Source organism: Arvicola amphibius, chromosome 10, assembly GCF_903992535.2.
Source record: "Arvicola amphibius chromosome 10, mArvAmp1.2, whole genome shotgun sequence".
In the NCBI taxonomy this organism is placed as follows: Eukaryota; Metazoa; Chordata; class Mammalia; order Rodentia; family Cricetidae; genus Arvicola; species Arvicola amphibius.
This window is the reverse complement of record NC_052056.1, coordinates 107,466,393-107,485,799: the sequence shown is the minus strand read 5'-3', so window position 1 is coordinate 107,485,799 and position 19,407 is coordinate 107,466,393.

Genomic DNA, 19,407 nt, shown 5'->3' with positions numbered 1-19,407 from the left:
AAATTCAGAAAAAAATACTCCAAAGCTATCCCATCTTGGTGAGTCCAAAAGGTTGTCCTAATTCACTTTCTATTCGAACTTGCATTGCCAAAACTGTCTTTTAATGTTTCTCAACCTTATATACATTTCTTTAGTGAATTCCTTTTCTGAATCTGGTAACAAGGAAAACTAACTATAACTATAATGTCTTCAACTCCATTAGAGACCTGAGAAGGAAATAATATTACCGGAGTAAGCAGGAAGTGTGAGCAAGTGACTTCCAAAAATTGTGAGAAATGACAGAAACATCTGGCTGCCTGGATGGTCATCTAAAGCTCATCTGCAATGTTGGGGCATTTATCTTTGGCCTACGGCCCTAGCATATCTGACTAACTTTTCTGTGAGGGAGGATATACTGAGAAGGGCTGACTTACCTTGTCTTGGCAAAGTTTGGCAGTTCTTTTTTCGTGTGTCCTGCTATCCAGCTTGCACAGCACACTGTCAGCAGTCAAGGCAAGGGCACTTTCTTGCCCGGTGGCTAACTTTTGTCACAAAGAAGTAAACTCCATATGGAGTTTCTTTGGTGCCCATCATTTTCTCTGAAGTAGATTGGCGCTGCCAGGAGTAGATGTGTCTCATTGTTATGAAAGAACCTATGTTAGCAAAACATCTTAAATACCATATTATGTCGATCTCTGAGATGTTCAAAAATGACCTGTTTGTCTAAACTATATCTGTTTATATCTTGAAAACATACCAAATGTGACTACAAGTGTGATTATAATAGATACTAATTGCTAACCTGCATTTGTTTATTATCCTAAATAGTTGGTAATCATAACTTTCAAGGACTAGAAATTTGCATTATATTGTTAAATGAGCTGTATAGGTAATACCTTGAACAATAATAATAAGTTCTAACTAAAATAACTTTACATTTGTTTCAATATAATCAATATACCAAAATCCATATCAATGTAAAATATTTAAGACTAGTAGTTTCTTTTTGGTTTAAACGTAGATTCAACAAACTACCTTTTAATCCTATTTCTATATTCTCCTTTTTCTTTTTAGAGTAAACTCAATAATATACCTTTACATCCTAGCATATCTATATGCCCTTTTTTCTTTTCAAAACAATAACCCTAAATCTAAACTCCTTTGTTCAACTTTTTTTCCTGACCATTACCAATAATGACTTGTAACTACCCTCCCCCAAAACAATGAAAAATATACATAACCCAATGAAAGACCAAACCCCACCTACCCCACCTCTTGGGAATGTGGGAATCATGCTCTAAAATTTATTTCCTGCTTTCTGAGGGTGATGGCATCTTTAAGAGATCCTGAAAAGAATTGGTTTAATTGTCAAGTCCTGGGAGAGGTAGCTTTATCATTTGTTGTCCAGCCTCTGGGTAATGGGAATGTATAGGGCTTGTCTCAAGTCCTGGATAGAGTAGTCTGAGGCTGGATCACCTCAGTTAGCCATCTCGAAATTGTAGCAGTTTGTAGTCAAAAGCCAATCTTTAGGTGGTGCTTTTCGGCTTAGTGGCATTATCATAGTTCTGGTGGAATTGTTATTGTGGGGTCCCATCTCCTTTTGGAGACTTCAGAGGTCACTGTTAGGCATGGTCTTGGTTCACTACAATAAATTTAAACATTTTAAATGTCATATATAGCAGATCTCAGAGGTTAAAAGATCATACTTTGTTATGTCCATACAAAGTACAAAAACTTAATTCCTAGTTACCAGATGGAGACTCAAACCTGAAATCATAGGAAGGTAGATGAAGCCTTCTTCTAGAATTAGTACTCTATATGATCTTTAATGTCATAACAAAAAGTTTAAAATATATAAATTAAATTTATAAATTATGAGATAATATTTATACTGTAAGAAAAGCTGTTAAAGAGTCAAACTGAAACCAAAGGATTATGAGATTAGCGACAATACAATAGTCCCTTAATTTTTGTTTTTTTTTCTGTCCCATATTGACTCTTCTGATATAAGACAAGATTTTGGATTTTACTTTAATAAGCATGCTTGGGTTTAGAGGAGAGAGCCACACTCCAACTCCAAAGCCAGATTTAATTTTTAATTGGACTGAGACTACAAAAAGACCATTTGCATTATATGTCTGTAGAGAACAGCAGAAACAAACATTTGAGAAAATTTATGAAATTTAAATCTGTTGGAGATGTGATGTGCTAGTAGTCCAAATCATTCTTTTTCTTGGGACATTTTTTTCTAGATGATTTGTCCTTTTTCTTCAGATGTCTCATTTGTACAGTGGCCTTTGGATTACTTAGCTGGATACATTTACTCTCCTGAAAAGACAAAAAGAAAACCCTTCCTCAACCCTAACATTGGGGGAGGTTCCCTTTGGGCAAGTTATATCTGATCCAATGAGAAGCATTTGTTAGTTGTATAAGTAAGTTTAGATTGAATGGTCACACTGTTTGATGAACTATTACCTCTTCTAATCATGATATCTCTCTTGTTCAAATTGAACCTTTATCAGTTTTGATGGTATCCACAGTGTTTCTTCTCCTGTGAAAACAAAAGCAAACCCCTTTCCCAGTGTAACACATTACCTGGTTTCCATTCTGAAATTAACACATCTTTAAAGTATACAGGCTAATTTAATTCCATAGTTTTTTCTGTTATCCAATGTCTATCTGCAACTGCCATTTATTTCTTTTTTTTTAAGATTTATTTATTTATTATGTATACAACATTCCTTCCATGTATGCCTGCAGGCCAGAAGAGGGCACCAGACCTCATTACAGATGGTTGTGAGCCACCATGTGGTTGCCGGGAATTGAACTCAGGATCTTTGGAAGAGCAGGCAGTGCTCTTAACCGCTGAGCCATCTCTCCAGCCCCTGCCATTCCTTTCTTATCAGCATTTAGAAAATTCAAAGTTAATAAAACATTATGCAATCATTTCTGGGGGTCTTTATTACCCCTTTCTGTTTATGTAGCATATCCTTTAGAGTTCAATTTGATCTTTCTATAACTGCTTGCCCTGTAGGGTTGTGTGCTATACCTGTAATCTGCTTTATATAATAAGCAAAAACTACTTCATTTTACTAGAGACATATGCTTAAGTATTGTATTCTTTATTTGTACAAGTATACCAATGATGGCCTTAACTTCTTGCAAATGTGTGATTACCAAATCAGCCTTTTCTGAACTCAAAGCAGTTGCCTATTAAAAACCTGACTAGAGAGGCAGGCGGATCTCTGTGAGTTCGAGACCAGCCTGGTCTACAAGAGCTAGCTCCAGGACAGGCTCTACAAACTGCAGGGAAACCCTGTCTCGAAAAACCAAAAAAAAAAAAAAAAAAAAACCTGACTAGATATCAATGGTATTGTGTACATACATCAGTTTTCCAAATCCTACAAAACGGAACACATCCATCTGTCAGATTTTATTCCTTTGTGCTCCTTTTAGGTTACTCCCTGCAGGTAGTGGTGCTTGATTGTATAACAAACAAATAGGACATTTCCTTATCATTTTCTTGGCTTGTTGCCAAGTGATGGGAAAAAAAAAACCTTTTTTCAAACCTTTGCTATTGACATGATTTTTTAAATAAAATTCTGGATACTCCAGCACATTTCCTATCAATAGTTGATCAATTTCTTTATTACCTTGTGCTAAAGTGTCTGGCAGATCTGTATGGGATCAGATGTGTGTTTTATATATATATGGGATGATTCCTATTCCTGAATATTTCTTTCAACTGAAGAAATAATAGTCAATTCTGTATCATCTTGTATAAATTCAGCAGTTTCAATATGCAAAACAACTCTTTCTATATATTGCAAATCAGTAACTCAGTTCATGGTCTGTAAAATCTATTAATACTCTGAGAATGGCATATAATTCTGACTTTTGGACAGAATCATAAGGGCTTTGAGCCACTTTACTTAAATTTCTGATTTGTAACCTGCCTTTCCTGATTTATTTGTATCAGTAGAGAATGTAGGGGTTCCAGTTATTGGTGTTTCCCCTACAATGCAAGGAATGATCCAATTAGTTCTCTTTATAAATTGAATTCTCTTGCTTTGGGGATATTTGTTGTTAATCTCCCTGAAAAAAAAATTACTGCAAGCTCTTTGCCAAGATTCACTTAGCAAGGCTATTAACTTTCAGTTTCAATGCCCCCTCAGGTTTTAGAGAGAACACTACGGCAAGCAGGGGAACTCAGAAGACTCTGAGGGCAAATGAATTCTCCACTATGTACTCTTCGCATCAGTTTCTTTATTCTTTTGCCATCCTCCATGGTTTTCAGTTTCTATACATATACAGACACAATCAGCAATTCTCTGACAACAGCAAGGTTATAAGACTTGCATTCTTTAGGATCATAAAAACAGATAAGGGCTATACACAGCAGGTAACTGTCAGTTTACTTCTTGGCTCAGGGGAGGTATGACTTGTGGAATGTCCAAGCATACCTGAGAGGCAAAAAGGAGGCAGAAAAGGTGAGGACCATAATTTCTAAGAAGGAAAAAAGGGGAGCTCATGTATTAAACTACATTCCTAAGTGTGGCTAGTTAAGCTAAAAGTTTATAATGGATAAATATAGAGAAATGGGGAAGAAATGCAGCAACACTGTCTTCTCTAAACACTTTCTTTCCTTCCATGGCATCTGGGAACAGTATCAGGGTAGCCATAGGAACTGGCATAAACTTCAGAAGGAAGCCTGTGGTGTTTATTCTGCAATAGCACTTTTGCCAAATATTAGCTGGCTAAAAGAGGACCTCTCAGATATAAAAATCACATGTTACACTCTAAGCAGTTAGAACAAAGAGAAATTTATAGTTAATGTAGTATAAAATCTGGGATCTGACAATTTTCAACTTCCCTGGGTGAAGTGCCAGCCCCTGTTCCTACTGATGCTCACATGAGAAAGGTTTCTTTCCTCCAGAGCTGGTTAAATAATCAATAGCCTTTTCTGTTATCTTTCAGGGTTAAGACACAAACAGTTAATTTCCTAGCTAAGGTCTTGTCTCAATGAAATGGAGGTAAAAGTAAGTACAGAGTATTAATAGCTTGTTAGAGTAGAACAGGGGTCAACTGAGGTCATGCTATTCCATCTTGGCTTCAGGTGACTTCAGGGCACCCAGCCCTCCTTATCTGTGAAGGCAGTTAACCAACTAGCTCAGACATGCTGTACCCTCCTCTCAGTGCCTATCATTGAAGGTACAAAATGTGATCTGTTTGCAAGACTCCTTTCCTGGCCAGATGTCCTACCATAAAAGATAGTTGTGGGGAGCTAGATTCTATATTTATATCAGGGAATGGAGCAGAGATTTGACTATGAGAACAAAGTTGTTATTTTTCACTGTGTGAATACTTTCACACCAGGGCCCCACAGTGTGGGTACAGGTCACCCAATACACCAGCATGTGCAGAAAATTATGCCCAGTAATGGATTAATCCACTGCTGAAGCTTTGGACATGAATCCCACTATAGAAGGAGAGAGCACTATGGCTTCACAGGGGATTTACAGTAAGGACAGCCACTATTCAGAAGTGAGTGTCCTATCACCTTACACCTGGGCCTGTCTCCATCCGAACTCATGGCTCTGGTGGGTTGACTTTTTGATTCTCAGCTGAAATTTCACTGCATAATCCTGTAAACCGCAGCAACTTTCTGCCCATCATTTGTCAATTTCATCATTAGTAAAAGTTACTACAATTTCTGCTGGATCTATTCCTGCTAATTGACCAAAATCTCAATTTTCCTTTTAGAATTATCTGAAAGACCTTTTCCACATATGTTTTTAAATTTTTTACTCTGTTTATGTGGTAAAAAAAAATCTATTCTAAGATAACATCTTCTCTCTATGTTAATATCCCTGTAAGAGAATGCATAGAGGGTAAAATAATCAGAGTGTAATTAAGATCTGGATCCAAATGGTCCACATGTACATCCTGTAACTTCTTTTCTACCAATGCCAGTTCTCTCTCAGCTTCAGTTGATAATTCTCTTGGACTGTTTAGGTCCTTGTCACCATTTAAGGTTTTAAACAAATTACTCAATTCATCATTATTTTACCCCAATAGTGGGCCAAAGATTAGAAATGTCTCCTAGCAAACTTTGAAAGTCATTAAGAGTCCGCAATTGATCTCTCCTAATTTGCACCTTTTGTGGCCTAATTTTTTTGGAGACCTATATCTTAAATAATTAATAATTAAAAACTCCTCTTTGTAGTTTTCCAGGAGTAATTTGTAATTCCTAGCAAGGCAAAGTTTTTTTTTCTTCTTCAAACATTCTAAAGTATCTACATTTGAATCAGCTAGCAAGACATTGTCCATGTAATGGCAAACTATAGATTGAGGAAATTGCTTACATATTATTTCCAATAGCTAACATACAAAATAATGGCACAGGGTGGAGGCTATTTAACATTCTCTGTAGGATAACCTTCCAATGATACCTCTAACAGGCTGAGAGTTACTATAAGTAGGCACCATGAAGGCAAATTTTTTCTCTATCTTTTTCTTGTAAAGGAATATAGTGAATAAACAATCCTTTAAATAAATAACTATAAGAGGCCATCCTTAGGCAATAGGGAAGGCAAAGGAATTCCAGACTGTAAAGAGCCCATTGGCTGAGTCACCTTATTATTAACTCTTATATTTGTTATTATTCTCCATTTTCTAGATTTATTTTTAATAACAAATACAGGAGAATTCCAAGGGCTGGTTGATTCTTCAATATACTTCTGTACCAGCTGTTCTAAAGTCTGCAATTTCTCTGATATTAAAGGTCATTAGTCAACACATACAGGTTTGTCTATTAACCATTTTAAAGGTATGGCTGTTGGTGCCTTTGAACGATCAGCAGCTGTCATGCTCTCTGTTCTTATACAACTTAAGTGGTTGGTGATTGGTCTATATAACACCTTCCAATATTTTCCCCAGAGACATATGTTAATTTATGGTTTATTTCTAGGATTGGGGGAATGTTAATCTGAATATTCCATTGATGTAGCAAATCATGTCCCCATAAATTCATTGCTATGCTAGCTACATATGGCTTTAATTTTCCTCTCTGTCCTTCTGACCCCCATACATTAAACCTATCTTGTGCTCTGTTTTACCTGAGTTAAAGTTCTAATCCCTAAAAGCTGAACATTTACCTCCTGAAGAGGCCAGTCTGGATGTCAAGATTCTGGTGCAACTATCATTACATCCACACCTATATTTACAAGACCTTCAATGACAACATCATTTATTCATATTTTTAATTTTGGTCTTTGTTCATTTATAGACATTTGCCAAAATACATGCTTTATGGTTTCTCCCAAGTTTTTTGTTCTCTCATCTATAGTTGTTATATTATCCAGAGCAGTATGGTTTCTTACATAGGCATTCGACTCTTTAATTGCTCTGGGAAGGAGTTTCCTCCATGATTACAGGAAATGGTTAAACTGAATTTGGCATGGGAGCCTACAAGAGGCCCCTCAAGGTATTTCTTAATGGCAAAGGGTTATCTTGACTGTCCCTTGATGATTGACATTCACTAGTCTAATGCCTACCCTTGCCATACCTTCTGCATAATCCAGAAAGGAGGGCATTCTATTTGAATTATGCTTAGAAAAAACATTATCTCTAGGAATGCCCTATTTAAAACCCCCCTCCTTTTATTTTTTTTGGTTTTTTTTTTTTTTTTTTTTTTTTGAGACAGGGTTTCTCTGTAGTTTTAGAGCCTGTCCTGGGACTTGCTCTTGTAGACCAGGCTGGTCTTGAACTCACAGAGATCCACCCACCTCTGCCTCCTGAGTGCTGGGATTAAAGGCATGTGCCACCACCTCCTGGCCTTACAATCCCTTTTTAGGTGACCTTTCTATTGCAATTGAAGCACTTGACATTTAATTTTTTTTAAACCTCTGGAATCCAAGCATCCTTTCCTATCCAAGCATTAATGGGCATGAGATTCAGTATTGATTGTATCTTGGATCCATTCCTCCAAGGATGCTAATTTTGCCTTTAATGGCCTAATTATCCCTTTCCGTTGTACATTAGCATTCTCAAAAGTCAGAGATTTGATTATTATTTGTCTAACTTTTGAATTTGGAATCATTCTAATTATTGCTGAAGTCAATCTTTGTAAGAAATCAGTGAAGGTTTCTTTTGGACCTGTATAACTTTAGCAAATAACTCAATTTTCTTTCCTACTTCTTCAATTCTGTCTCAAGCATTCAAAGCTGCTGCATGCATAAAGCATCGTCATCATATAGAGATTGCCTTTATACATTAGCATAGTCTCCCTTTCCAAGAAGTTGGTCTTGGGAGATTCTCATACCTCTAGCCCTACTTCGTTGTTCAATGGTCTTAGCCTCATCTTTCCACCAGGCACTCTATTGTGATTGAGGATCAGGATCCAGGTCTGCTGTAATCATGTCTCTCCAGTCTTGAGGGATAATTCTATTACAAGTTGACAACAAGTTTAACATCTGTTTCACAAAAGGTGAATGCATGCCATATAAGACTATCGCTTCCTTGAATCTCCTTAAATATAACATTTCCACAGGAGTTCATTCAGTCTTGCACAGCCTTGGGATATCTATCATTTGGCAGTTATTCCTGTAAGGTGACTGGATAAATAAAAGTTTGTTTGTTTGAAAAGTGTAAGCTGTTCCTTTCCAACCTTATAATGTAACACTGAAATTGGTTCTCCTTTAAATTCCTCTGTCTGGATGTGAATATCTCTATGATCTGTTTTAATAACATATCTTAGCACACACATTAACCAACTTTTTTAGTGATAAAAAATGATAAAACTGATAATGTTTATAATTGACATTACAGAAATCCCATCTAAATTAGTTATCCTCTCATTTAATTGTTCCATTTTCAAACTGTCCAGTATATTATCATGCAGAGACCTAACTACCTCCAATGTAATAGTGCTTTCCATTTTAATTTAATTTTATTGTGGGGGAAAAAAAAAACTTTCTTTTAACTCCCTTTAAGAACTCCCAAGCTGGGCGGTGGTGGCCCATGCCTTTAATCCTAGTACTTGGGAGGCGGAGGCAGGCGGATCTCTGTGAGTTCGAGGCCAGCCTGGTCTACAAGAGCTAGCTCCAGGACAGGCTCCAAAGCTACAGAGAAACCCTGTCTTGAAGAAAAACAAAACAAAACAAATTCCCTGTTGTCTCACCAAGTCTGCTGCTCATGACGATTCAGATGAAGGTTAAGTGTGAGGCTGATTGCTGCTGCATAGAATAGTAGAAGCTTGAGTGGGTTTCAAGGCAGCTACCTAGTTTGGCAGCAGCCCCAGGAGGGGGGTCTCCAGAATCCACCTGGAGAAAAAAAGAAGCTGCCAGCCATCTGTATGGAGGAATGTGTGAAAGCGGCTAACTCCTGCAGCATTTGGAACCCAAACACCTGCGGAGTTTGCTGCAGAGAGACTGCCACAGAAGAAATCAAACTCGCTCAGAGGGCTTGGGGAGACGAGGAAAGGAAAACATCACAAGTGGAGCGGTGACCCAGCCGCGCAGCTCCAGCCTGTGCTGATGGCTGTAAAGCCACAGGCAAGCGGCTTTTTTGTGAATTCATGACCTAATGTTGGATGCCAGATGTAGTGCAAATTCTAATTGGTCTTAATAATAAAAACCCAGAGTCAGATACGGGGTAAATGTTGACAGATCAGAGAAGGAGAGCAATCAGCCGTTAGAGTTTTTACACCTCTATGACTTCCCCAGACTGAAAAAGAGGCTGAGCTACCGTCTCCTCCTGCCTTATATTCCTCTCTCCCGTCCAGCCACATCACTTCCTGTCTGTCTGTACAGACCTCCAGACCTCTATGGTTAACTAGTGGCTAGCTCCTTCCTCTGATCTTCAGGCAAGCTTTCTTTGTTAGAGTACAAACAAGACATCAGCACACAGCACAGCATTAAAGGGTCACGGTGTTGGGAAGGCTGAGAACCACCGGCCTGCGCCTGCGCTGTCAGTTCTTGGGTGAACCCAAGGTGCCCCGTATCTATTTATGTGGGAAGCATTCTGACTGCAATGCTCAGGTCTAAGGCTTTCACCTTAGTCCTTTCTGGCTTAGCGGTGTGACTGCCAGGGGCCACATGAGATGTCTGTAGCTTTAATATACAGCCGAGCTGCTTGGATATGAGTAGGCTTGCAGATAATCAAAGCGTGGCTCGAGGTAGAAATTGAATGTGAGAATCCCAGGAAGGGCTGGCAAGCCATATGTGTGCTAATGTGGCAATTTCAACCTTGGACTTAAGGTCAAGACTGATTTAGTTAAAAATATTATTCTGCAGTGTAATAGCTGCCTTCAGATTGGATTGTGGGGGATTCTGGAGGACGTGTGACTGTGGGGTGTAGACCACCCAGATGGCTGAAGTAAGAACTGCTTCAAGGCAGGGTGCGATGGCTCACAATAGTTTCTTCTCATGCATAAGAAAATACTTTTGCTGGTCGGCTGCATTTATTTTGGCAATTTTGAGAAATAACACTTTTTTAAAAAACACTTTTTATTATAGAAAATGTCAAATATTCTTTAACTTACCCGTAGCTCAACTTCTAACTAATTTTTTTTTGACTTTATGATGCTGTGAAAACAATACATGCCAGCGGAAACCATGCTTGGAAATTGAAACTCGGATCCTTTCCCTGGTCATCGCTAGGCTCTCTAATCCTCGCCAGTTGCACCTGTGGGTCCCAGTTCACCTACCGACCACAAGAGGACAAGGCTCCACAGTGCAGTCCTGGGCCGTGGGGTCGGGGAGATGAACTCAGCCACTTTCAACTTGACAATATGGCCAGTTTAAAGTAGTTTTAGCAGGGCCATCCTGAGTCAAGGAGTAGACACACTGAGTGAATGTTCGGCTGAAGTTGGTCCGCTTCCTCTGTAGTGAGCCAAGAGCGCATGCTTGGGTTTCTCAAGCCACGTGCCTCTGTCTCTGTGATTCAGCTCCGCTGTTCCAGCACAGACGCAACGCCAGACGGAACCAACACGGACAGATCGGAGTGCATTCTTTTTTATCCCTGTGAGACAGAGTTTTTCTGTAGCTTTGGAGTCCTGGAACTAGCTCTTGTAGACAAGGCTGGCCTCGAACTCACAGACATCCGCCTGCGTCTGCCTCCCGAGTGCTGGGATTAAAGGTGTGTGTCATTACTGTCCAGCCAAGTTGTTTTTTGTTTTTTTTCTTAATCTTTGAAACATTTGTCTCTTTCACAATTTTGACCTCTTGGGGCTGGATCTCTGGAAGTGGCATTGGGGTCTTAAAGGGTAGACGCATACGTGACTTTGCTTGTTGCTACTAAATCCCCCTCCATAGGTGTCACATCATTGTTGTGGGTTGTATAAGAAATGTCCCTGTAGGCTCAGACATTTGAACACTTGGTTCTCGGTGAGAGGTGCTGTTTGGGGAGGTGGTGTGGCCTTGATGGAGAAAGTACGCTGGACTCTGAGAGTTCATAGCCTTGCCCTATTTCTAGTTTGCTGTCTGTTTGTGCTCATGGTTGAAGATGCTGCCTGTATGCTGCTGCGCCTCCCCGCCACCGCTGGCTGTATGCTGCCCTGCCTCCCTGCCACGCTGGCTGTACGGGTCTGCACCTCCCTGCCATGCTGGGCTTTTACCCCCTGGAACTGTAAATCCAGATAAACTCTCTCCCTAAGTGTCCTTAAGCCAGTGTCTTGTCACAGCAACAGCAAAGGAACCGCCATTTTGCATTTGACTGGAAGATGAGACCCTGAAGGTTTGATTCTTATGTTTGGCCTCATTAAGTGTTTTTCTTAAAACATACATGGTTTGTCTTGGCAGCGTAGTGCTCACTCCGGTAAGATTCCTCCCTCGTCTTCATAGGTCATGGCACGGCTAGAATATGATTTTTCCCTACTAAAAGGTTCATGCTGACCCTTTTCCTCGAGGCGACAGTGTTAGAGGTGACGCGGCTAAGCTCCGAAAGTGAGTTCAGCTCTCTGTCTTTCTTGCTTCCACTGTTGCGTGGGTGTTTGGTCTTTGCCGTGTGTCTGCTTCTGCTGTCTTGTGACACACCGCAAGGCTCTTACCACAAGCCGAGAACACCAAGAAGATGGGGGCCTCCACTCTTGAACTTCTCCATCTCCAAACCCACCACCAAAATTAGCTATTTTTTTTAAAAAAAAAATTATAAAATGTTTGACCTTAGGTCTCTTGTTACAGCAAGAGCAGACGGGCTAAGGCAGACAGGGAGATGAAGGCCCCCAAGACCTCAAATGCCCTGCTTCACGGTGTGCTGGTGCCACGCTCAGCCCAGGAGGACCCTTGGGCCAGTCCCAGTGTCCTGCCTTGGGTATTTCCAGTGTGGCTCTCCACCTTCTGGTCTTGATTTTGTTTTTCAGGTGCATTTGCTTTTCTCGCAGCCTGAGGGGGAGAGCTGGTTCTGGCAGAGTCCCCTGACCGTTTGTGGTCACTGTTTGAACGCATGGCACTTGGCCAGAGGCAGGCGTCTGACAGTGAGGATGTCGTGTGGTCCTGTGTGAACCACAGCAGAGCCTCAGTTCCCAGGGAGGCTCTTCAATGAGCAGGCATTGACCGGGATGGGTAGGTAGTAGGGTGGCCCAGGGGTGCTGGGTCCATACAGAGGGGAGGCTTAAAGAGGAAGAGAAGTCAAAGGGGTTTCCCGGAAGATGTTGTCACTAAGCTGAGCCCTGAGAGTTAAAATCTGGACCTATGTAGAAGGCCATTGAAAAAGAGACTCTAGAGAAAAACTGGTCCAAGAATCTAGAGGCAAAATAGTTCATACAGAGCATGAAGAAATTGCGTTTCTGGGGGCCTTAGGCTCCATTGGTTATGATCAAAACTGTAGAAAAACGCACTTCTAAAGTATCGTCTGTGGGATGGATCCGTTTAGAACTATAAATCCCCACACGCTGAGTTCCTTCCACCAGCACACTCCGGACACTAGGGAAGACATGTCCACCCCTAAACTTCCTTCTCCCAGGGGTTGCCAGTCCCTGTGGGTCAGCATTGGGAATGTTGCCTTGCCAGTTAAAGGCAGCCTAGAAATATGCAGAGTATGAAAATATCAAAAGATGATACGATTATAAAAGCATTCAATTGGGGGCCTGCCTCCCGGAAGACAGAGGAAGGAAGACGTAGCTCCTAAGTGTGCTGGAGAACCTGAAATTGCAGTTGTTGGCTATACCAGAAAGTCAGCTGGCGAGTTAATGGGCTGATAAATACTCTTCTTCTCTGTCAACAGGTTCTCAGGGTGCAGGCAAACGGAAATCCAGATCTCTGCTCGGAGATCAGCCATATCCTGGACATGCCTGAAAGGGGTCAGAAAAATTAAATGAGATAAATGAACAGAGAGGATTGAGTGAATGCCTTTGATTTGTGCAAGAGAGCCATAGAAATAAAATCTCTGGGGCCATTTCATCTTACATCAGAAACCAAGCTTGCCTCCCACTATACAGGGTCAGCATGGTGTCTCTCTCAAATGTTCAAGGAAGGGGGCTGAAGGCCCGGGCACATGAAAGCATCCTTGACTGAACCTGTGATAAATGGCTTTCAGAACATTGGAACCTGGTGCTATGAGCGTGCCCTCACAAAGCCTCACGTGTCCCAGCTGTAGGACAATAGCCCCAACTGGAGCTGTTACAGAGGGGGTGCCTTGCACGGAACAACAAATGAGTTTGGACAGAACACTGTGAGACGGACTGACTTCTGCTGGCCCCACATTCCAGAAGCCCAAGGCTTTTTATTCCCCCTCCTAGCTGGGCTAGCTGGCCCATGGGTGACACCGATGACAATGACGAACTCCACATTTGTATCCATAGCCCATGCTCCCCTCTGCATGTCCCCAAAGGTCTGCTCCACATCACCACTTGAATATCTCACTGACCCCCTGTTTGTCCTTTGATTTGCTTCTGGTGAAAGGCCCTACCTTCAACGACTTAAGTCAAGTCAAAAATGTAACAGTTTTAATGCCACCCCTCTTTGCCATAAACTTTCTCACTCCCAGAACTTGGGGTTTTTGTTGTTGTTGTTGTTTTGTTTTTTGTTTTGTCTCTGATGTCAATTTCGCATTCACCCTCTTATTCCCACCAGCTCCCCCATCCCAGGCTAAGTTAGCTTCTTCGTTGTTCTCCCTGCTTCCCTCTGCATTTCAACTCCGAGCTCAGCCTGGCTCATGAGTGCAATACTCATGGACGCCGACGCCATCCCATTCCCTGTTGGGTCTCACGAACTGGCCTGGACCTTCGTGTGGCCAGAGACTGTTACATGGAATGCAGGGCACAGTGCATCCTGGTGGGTGAACGAATCAATCACTCAGCTCACCTATGGAAAGAATCTTTGATGTCTCCACAGGTTCACCCAAATGGTTTAAAAAGAAGCTCTGGGGACCGAAAAGAGAGTGTTTGACACCATGAGGCATTCTGAGACCATTTCAGATGTTCCAAGGCACACAGCGCAGGAAGACATGTGGGCATGAATGTCGTCAGTTTGGCGGTCAGCTCTCTGTGTCTTTTCCTGCGGGACCGTCACTGATGTTGCAGGACCATGAGTATAACCAGCCATGGTGTTCCTGACTCACCTCGCACACCTGTCAATTTTCACTGAAGCAAATCTTGTCTCCGACGGCTGTCATCAAAATGTGTTCTGAAATGGCAATGCCATCGTGGATGGGTTCTTCAGGATGGAGCTTTTTGAAGCTGGCGCATGTGACAATCTCTCCTCTGTGCAGTGTTCCTGGGCTTCCATGGTCATTGCAGGGCTGGTCATTTGTTAAAATGATTTAGGCACAAATGTCAGAGGAGAATTCAGTGTCATCAAATAAAAACGTCCTCTAAGCAGAGACCGATGAATGTGCTGAGATCTGCTCCCAGCCATTCAGAACGAACCCTGAATGAATAATAAACTAGCCCATCAGTGACGTCTACAGAGGGGAAGGACACCATCCAAGCCATTGAGATCTCTGATGCTGCAGAGGGGGAGAAATGAACCAATTTTCACATTCTGTAGCCACCTCAGGGAATTCAGCCAGACCACAGATAGGTCACAAATCAACTGAACTTTGGTGTCTTGTGTTAAGCAAGAGTCAAGTTTGCGGTGAAGAGCAGATGTGTGTGTGTGTGTGTGTGTGTGTGTGTGTGCGCACGCACACGTGTATGTGTGCATGTGTGTGTACAAATATTGTATATGTATGTGTACATGTACTTGCTTATATGTTTATATGTATTATATATGTGTGTGCACATATGTATATATGTATCTATCTGTATGCAGGTACATTTGTATGTATGCGTATGCTTAGTGTCTGTATGATTGTATAAGTATGTGTGTATGTGTGTTAGCCAAGGAAGATTTTACAAGTCGCTTGCAATGTTTCAGTCCAAACATAACTCCCAGAGGCAATGACAGAAATAGAACATCCAGGCTAAGAGGGGACCTCAAAGCAACCCTCAGCACAGTGTGCAAATCAGCTGCGGAAAAGAAATGGGCCTAGAACTCCCTAGGAGAATCTACGGGGACAAAAGCAGCTCGCAATGCCAAGAACTGTGGCCTGGGGCTAGATGGACAGCTCAGTGGTTAAGAGCACTGACGTCTCTTGCAGAGGACCTGGGTTCATTTCCCAGCACCTACACTGGGTGCCTCATAACTGCCTGTAGCTCCTTGCCCATGAGGGCATCTGAATTCTGAATGCATGTACACACACACACACACACACACACACACACACACACACACACACACACGCAAATGAAAATACATTTTTTTCTTTTAAGACTTGAATCTTTATTTTTTGAAAAACAGGTATTTCATACAATCTTTACCATGTTAATGCAAAGTAGGCATGTGTTTTTTATTTTCCAAAAGATGCATCACGGACATTTTCAGGAAGCTGGTGTGATTTATTCAACTTTTAAATCTTAAATACAAGCACGAAATTATATCCATCAGGAGGCATTACAACAGAAAGAGAGAGAGAGAGAGAGAGAGAGAGAGAGAGAGAGAGAGAGAGAGAGAGAGAGAGAGAGAGAAAAAAAAAAATGAAAATACATTTTAAAAAGAAAAGAAGTGTTCCACACTAAGCAGGACAGAACTCCGGGACAAAGCCTGGCACACACGGGTCACAGCTCTCCTCTCTACCCTCTTATGGGTGACTGGGATGGCATTATTCTTCAAGCAATGCCTGTGACCAAAGACGATACTCTTCCTGATTTTTACATAGAGAACTTTTTACATAGTGTTGGGCATTTTTTCCCCTGGAATGGAAGACACGAAGTGACCTACCTAGTTAAGGGTGGGAAAAGAGCTTGGTTGTCAGATTTAGCTCCATGTTACAGCTTCATCTTTCTACTACGTGAAAGAAAGGCAGACCTCTACCTTTCTTCATCCATCAGGCAGCCTATGCTGCAAAGGTAGATTTTAATTAATCAGGCCCGATCTTGACTGTGTGATGCACTCAGGAGGTCATAGGAGGACAGTTTGTTTGAATGATTTCTTTCTGCTATGACTTCTCCAGATGTTCTCCATGCATGTTTTCGAGATTACAGACCTACATTCTGCCTACATCCTTCCCTTTCCACACCTAGGAATAAGATGGAGAGTAGCTTTAAAGTAATAGAATGAACAGTATCCCTTAGCATCACCGGTGAGCTCTGAAAATACCCTGGAGCCTGGACCACTCCCTCCCACATTTACAAATCTGAGACTCTGGGGGCAGGGGCAGGGGCAGGAAAATGGTTCCAGGTGATCCCGAGGCCTTCCCACTGTAGACAGAGTTGAAAGAAGCCCACAACTTCTCTCTCAAGACCAAGGTTTAAAGGAAATAGTCATAGGTTTATGTTTTGGAGGAGAAAAACTCCTCCAAACTTCATTTTTGTGGCATCAACTAAATATTATTCCAACGCTAACTCAAAGCCTTCTATGTGAGTAGAGTAGCCACATACATTCCTTGTGAGCATTTCTGATCCAATGTGTAGCCAGCATCTGCAACCTTGGCTTTCCTGCAGTGGTCCTGGGTAGCTGCCCCCCTTCTAGGGATGTTCTACTCTCCCTCTTTGCTCTGCTCCTCCAATCCAGGGTATCCTCCCAACCAACATCATTTCTTCTGCGAAAACACTGGTGACATTAGCTGCCTCTCTTCCCGAGAATCCCTTGGGCTAGTCAGAGGCATATAATTTAACACTTAATTGTTTTCTAATTGCTTCCGATCTGTTCTGTTCCCTCACCCTATTATCAGCCGCTCAAGGGTGGGGACCACGGCTCCTTCACGGTGTCTTTAATAAGGCTCATTCCCTGCCTGGCTCACCATGGTGGCCCCTGAGGCCCAGCCTGGCATGAAATTGGCTTTCCACGAATATTAGTTGAATTAATGAATTTGTTGACAGAGCAGGCATTGGAGAGTTTGATCAGAAAATCGCATCCAGAAACAAATGGCCAGCTCCCTTCTGCTGCATTTGTACAACATTTCATAGTCAGGAGCTAAGATCCAACTTCGGCACTACTCTGGGAAACTGGGAAGATGCTTTATTGACGTAATAAATGTGAATTTCCAAAGAAGGAAAAAATCAGTTTTTGAGAATGGAGCTGGTTTTCCAGGCTGTAGACACTCACAAACAGGACAGAGAACACTCTGGTAATAGCCACAGCCTAGAGAGATTTAGGGCGACAAACCTTGGCCTACCTGTGACTGGGCTCTGTAATCTCCTAGTTTTATGTAGCCCAATTTGTAAGCCAGAGCCAGAAGCAAGGCAGTTTTCTCTTCTTCCATGGTTCAGGGCCTTCCTCTCCACATTTTCAGAGTGATAAGACCCTCTACAAACTGGGCATTGTTGCTTCTTTAAATGTTGGATCGGTAAGTGTACACGAACACACGTGTACACACAAGTGCACACACGAACATATGTGAGATGGGGTCTTGCTATGCATCCCAGGCTTGCCTTAAACTTGCAATCCTCCCGAGTGTTGGGATTACAGATGTGAGCTACCACCATGCCCAGATGTTTGGATGCTTTTCCCATGGAAAACTTAACTCTGGTAGTGAGAACCAGATGTGGCCATGCCTTGTCTATCGGTCTCTTTTGGTATCGTCTCTCTTCATGGAAGAATCTAGAACCAAGATTTTGAGGCCTCCCTCTAGGCCCTTGATCTGCGTGTATCCAGAACTTGGCAAATCGGTCCCAAGGAGTGCCAGTGTTCATTCTGCAGAAGCGAATCCTTCTGTGCTCACAGTGACTTTGGTTTTTGAAGCGTAGCAGGTCTGTCTGTCCTTCCGTTGTCACTCTCTTTTGTGCACACTCTGCGGGCAGCAGCAGGCATGCCACCCTAAGCCAGTGCCGCTCTTCTGCGAGAACTCGGCTTCAGCTGCTCTCACTGGTGGTAATTATCCTGTGACCTGATGATGGGAGATGCAGCCTGCGGAGATTTCAACGGTTAAGTAATTAGGGCTGGAGCCGTTCCACAGACCATTAGTGTTGCCTTGGGAAGCGGGCTTTTTACAAACAACGTGGCAGGTACTTCATCTGAGATCTTGTATCTTTTCAGATAGAAATGGATCTCAGAAAAAAAGAGCGAAAGGGGCTGAGATGTGACTAAGAAATGAGAGAGATAAATCCAAATATGGGTGAAAGGGGGGAGGCAGAGGGCAATGGAGGTTTCTTAGTTACTATGGCCGTGATGAAACCCCATGACCAAGCTGGGGAGGAAAGGGCTTATCTGGTTTATAGCCCATGTTGAAGGAATCAGGACAGGAACTCAAACAGGGCAGGAACCGGAAGGCAGGAGCTGATGCAGAGGCCAGGGAGGGGTGCTGCTTACTGGCTTGCTCCTCATGGCTTGTTCAACCCGCTTTCTTATAGAAGCCAGGACCACTAGCCAGGGATGGCACCACCCACAATGGCTTGGGCCCTTTCCCATCAATCATCAGTTAAGAAAATGCTCTCCAGCCGGGCGGCGGTGGCGCACGCCTTTAATCCCAGCACTCGGGAGGCAGAGGCAGGCGGATTTCTGTGAGTTCGAGACCAGCCTGGTCTACAAGAGCTAGTTCCAGGACAGGCTCCAAGGCTACAGAGAAACCCTGTCTCGAAAAACCAAAAGAAAAAAAAAAAAAAAAGAAAAAGAAAATGCTCTCCATGCTTGCCCCAGCCCATCTTAGGGAGGCGTTTCCTGAGTGGAGGCTCCCTCCTCTCAGACTTCTCTAGCGTTGGCAAGCTGGCACCAAGCTATCCTCCATAGAGGGCACTAAAGGGTGGAACTGAGTTACTAGCCCAGCCTATAGGAACACAGGTCTGGGGTCTGTCACCCAGGTAATCTAATTTGCCCCGTGGGACTCTTGTGCTTTGGCTAGGCAGTGACCCCAAAAGTCTCTATGTTAGCCACCTGAAACTAGCTGGTGGCATTATTTAAAAGTGATTGGACCAGATGTGGTGGCACACGCCCTTAATTCCAACACTCAGGA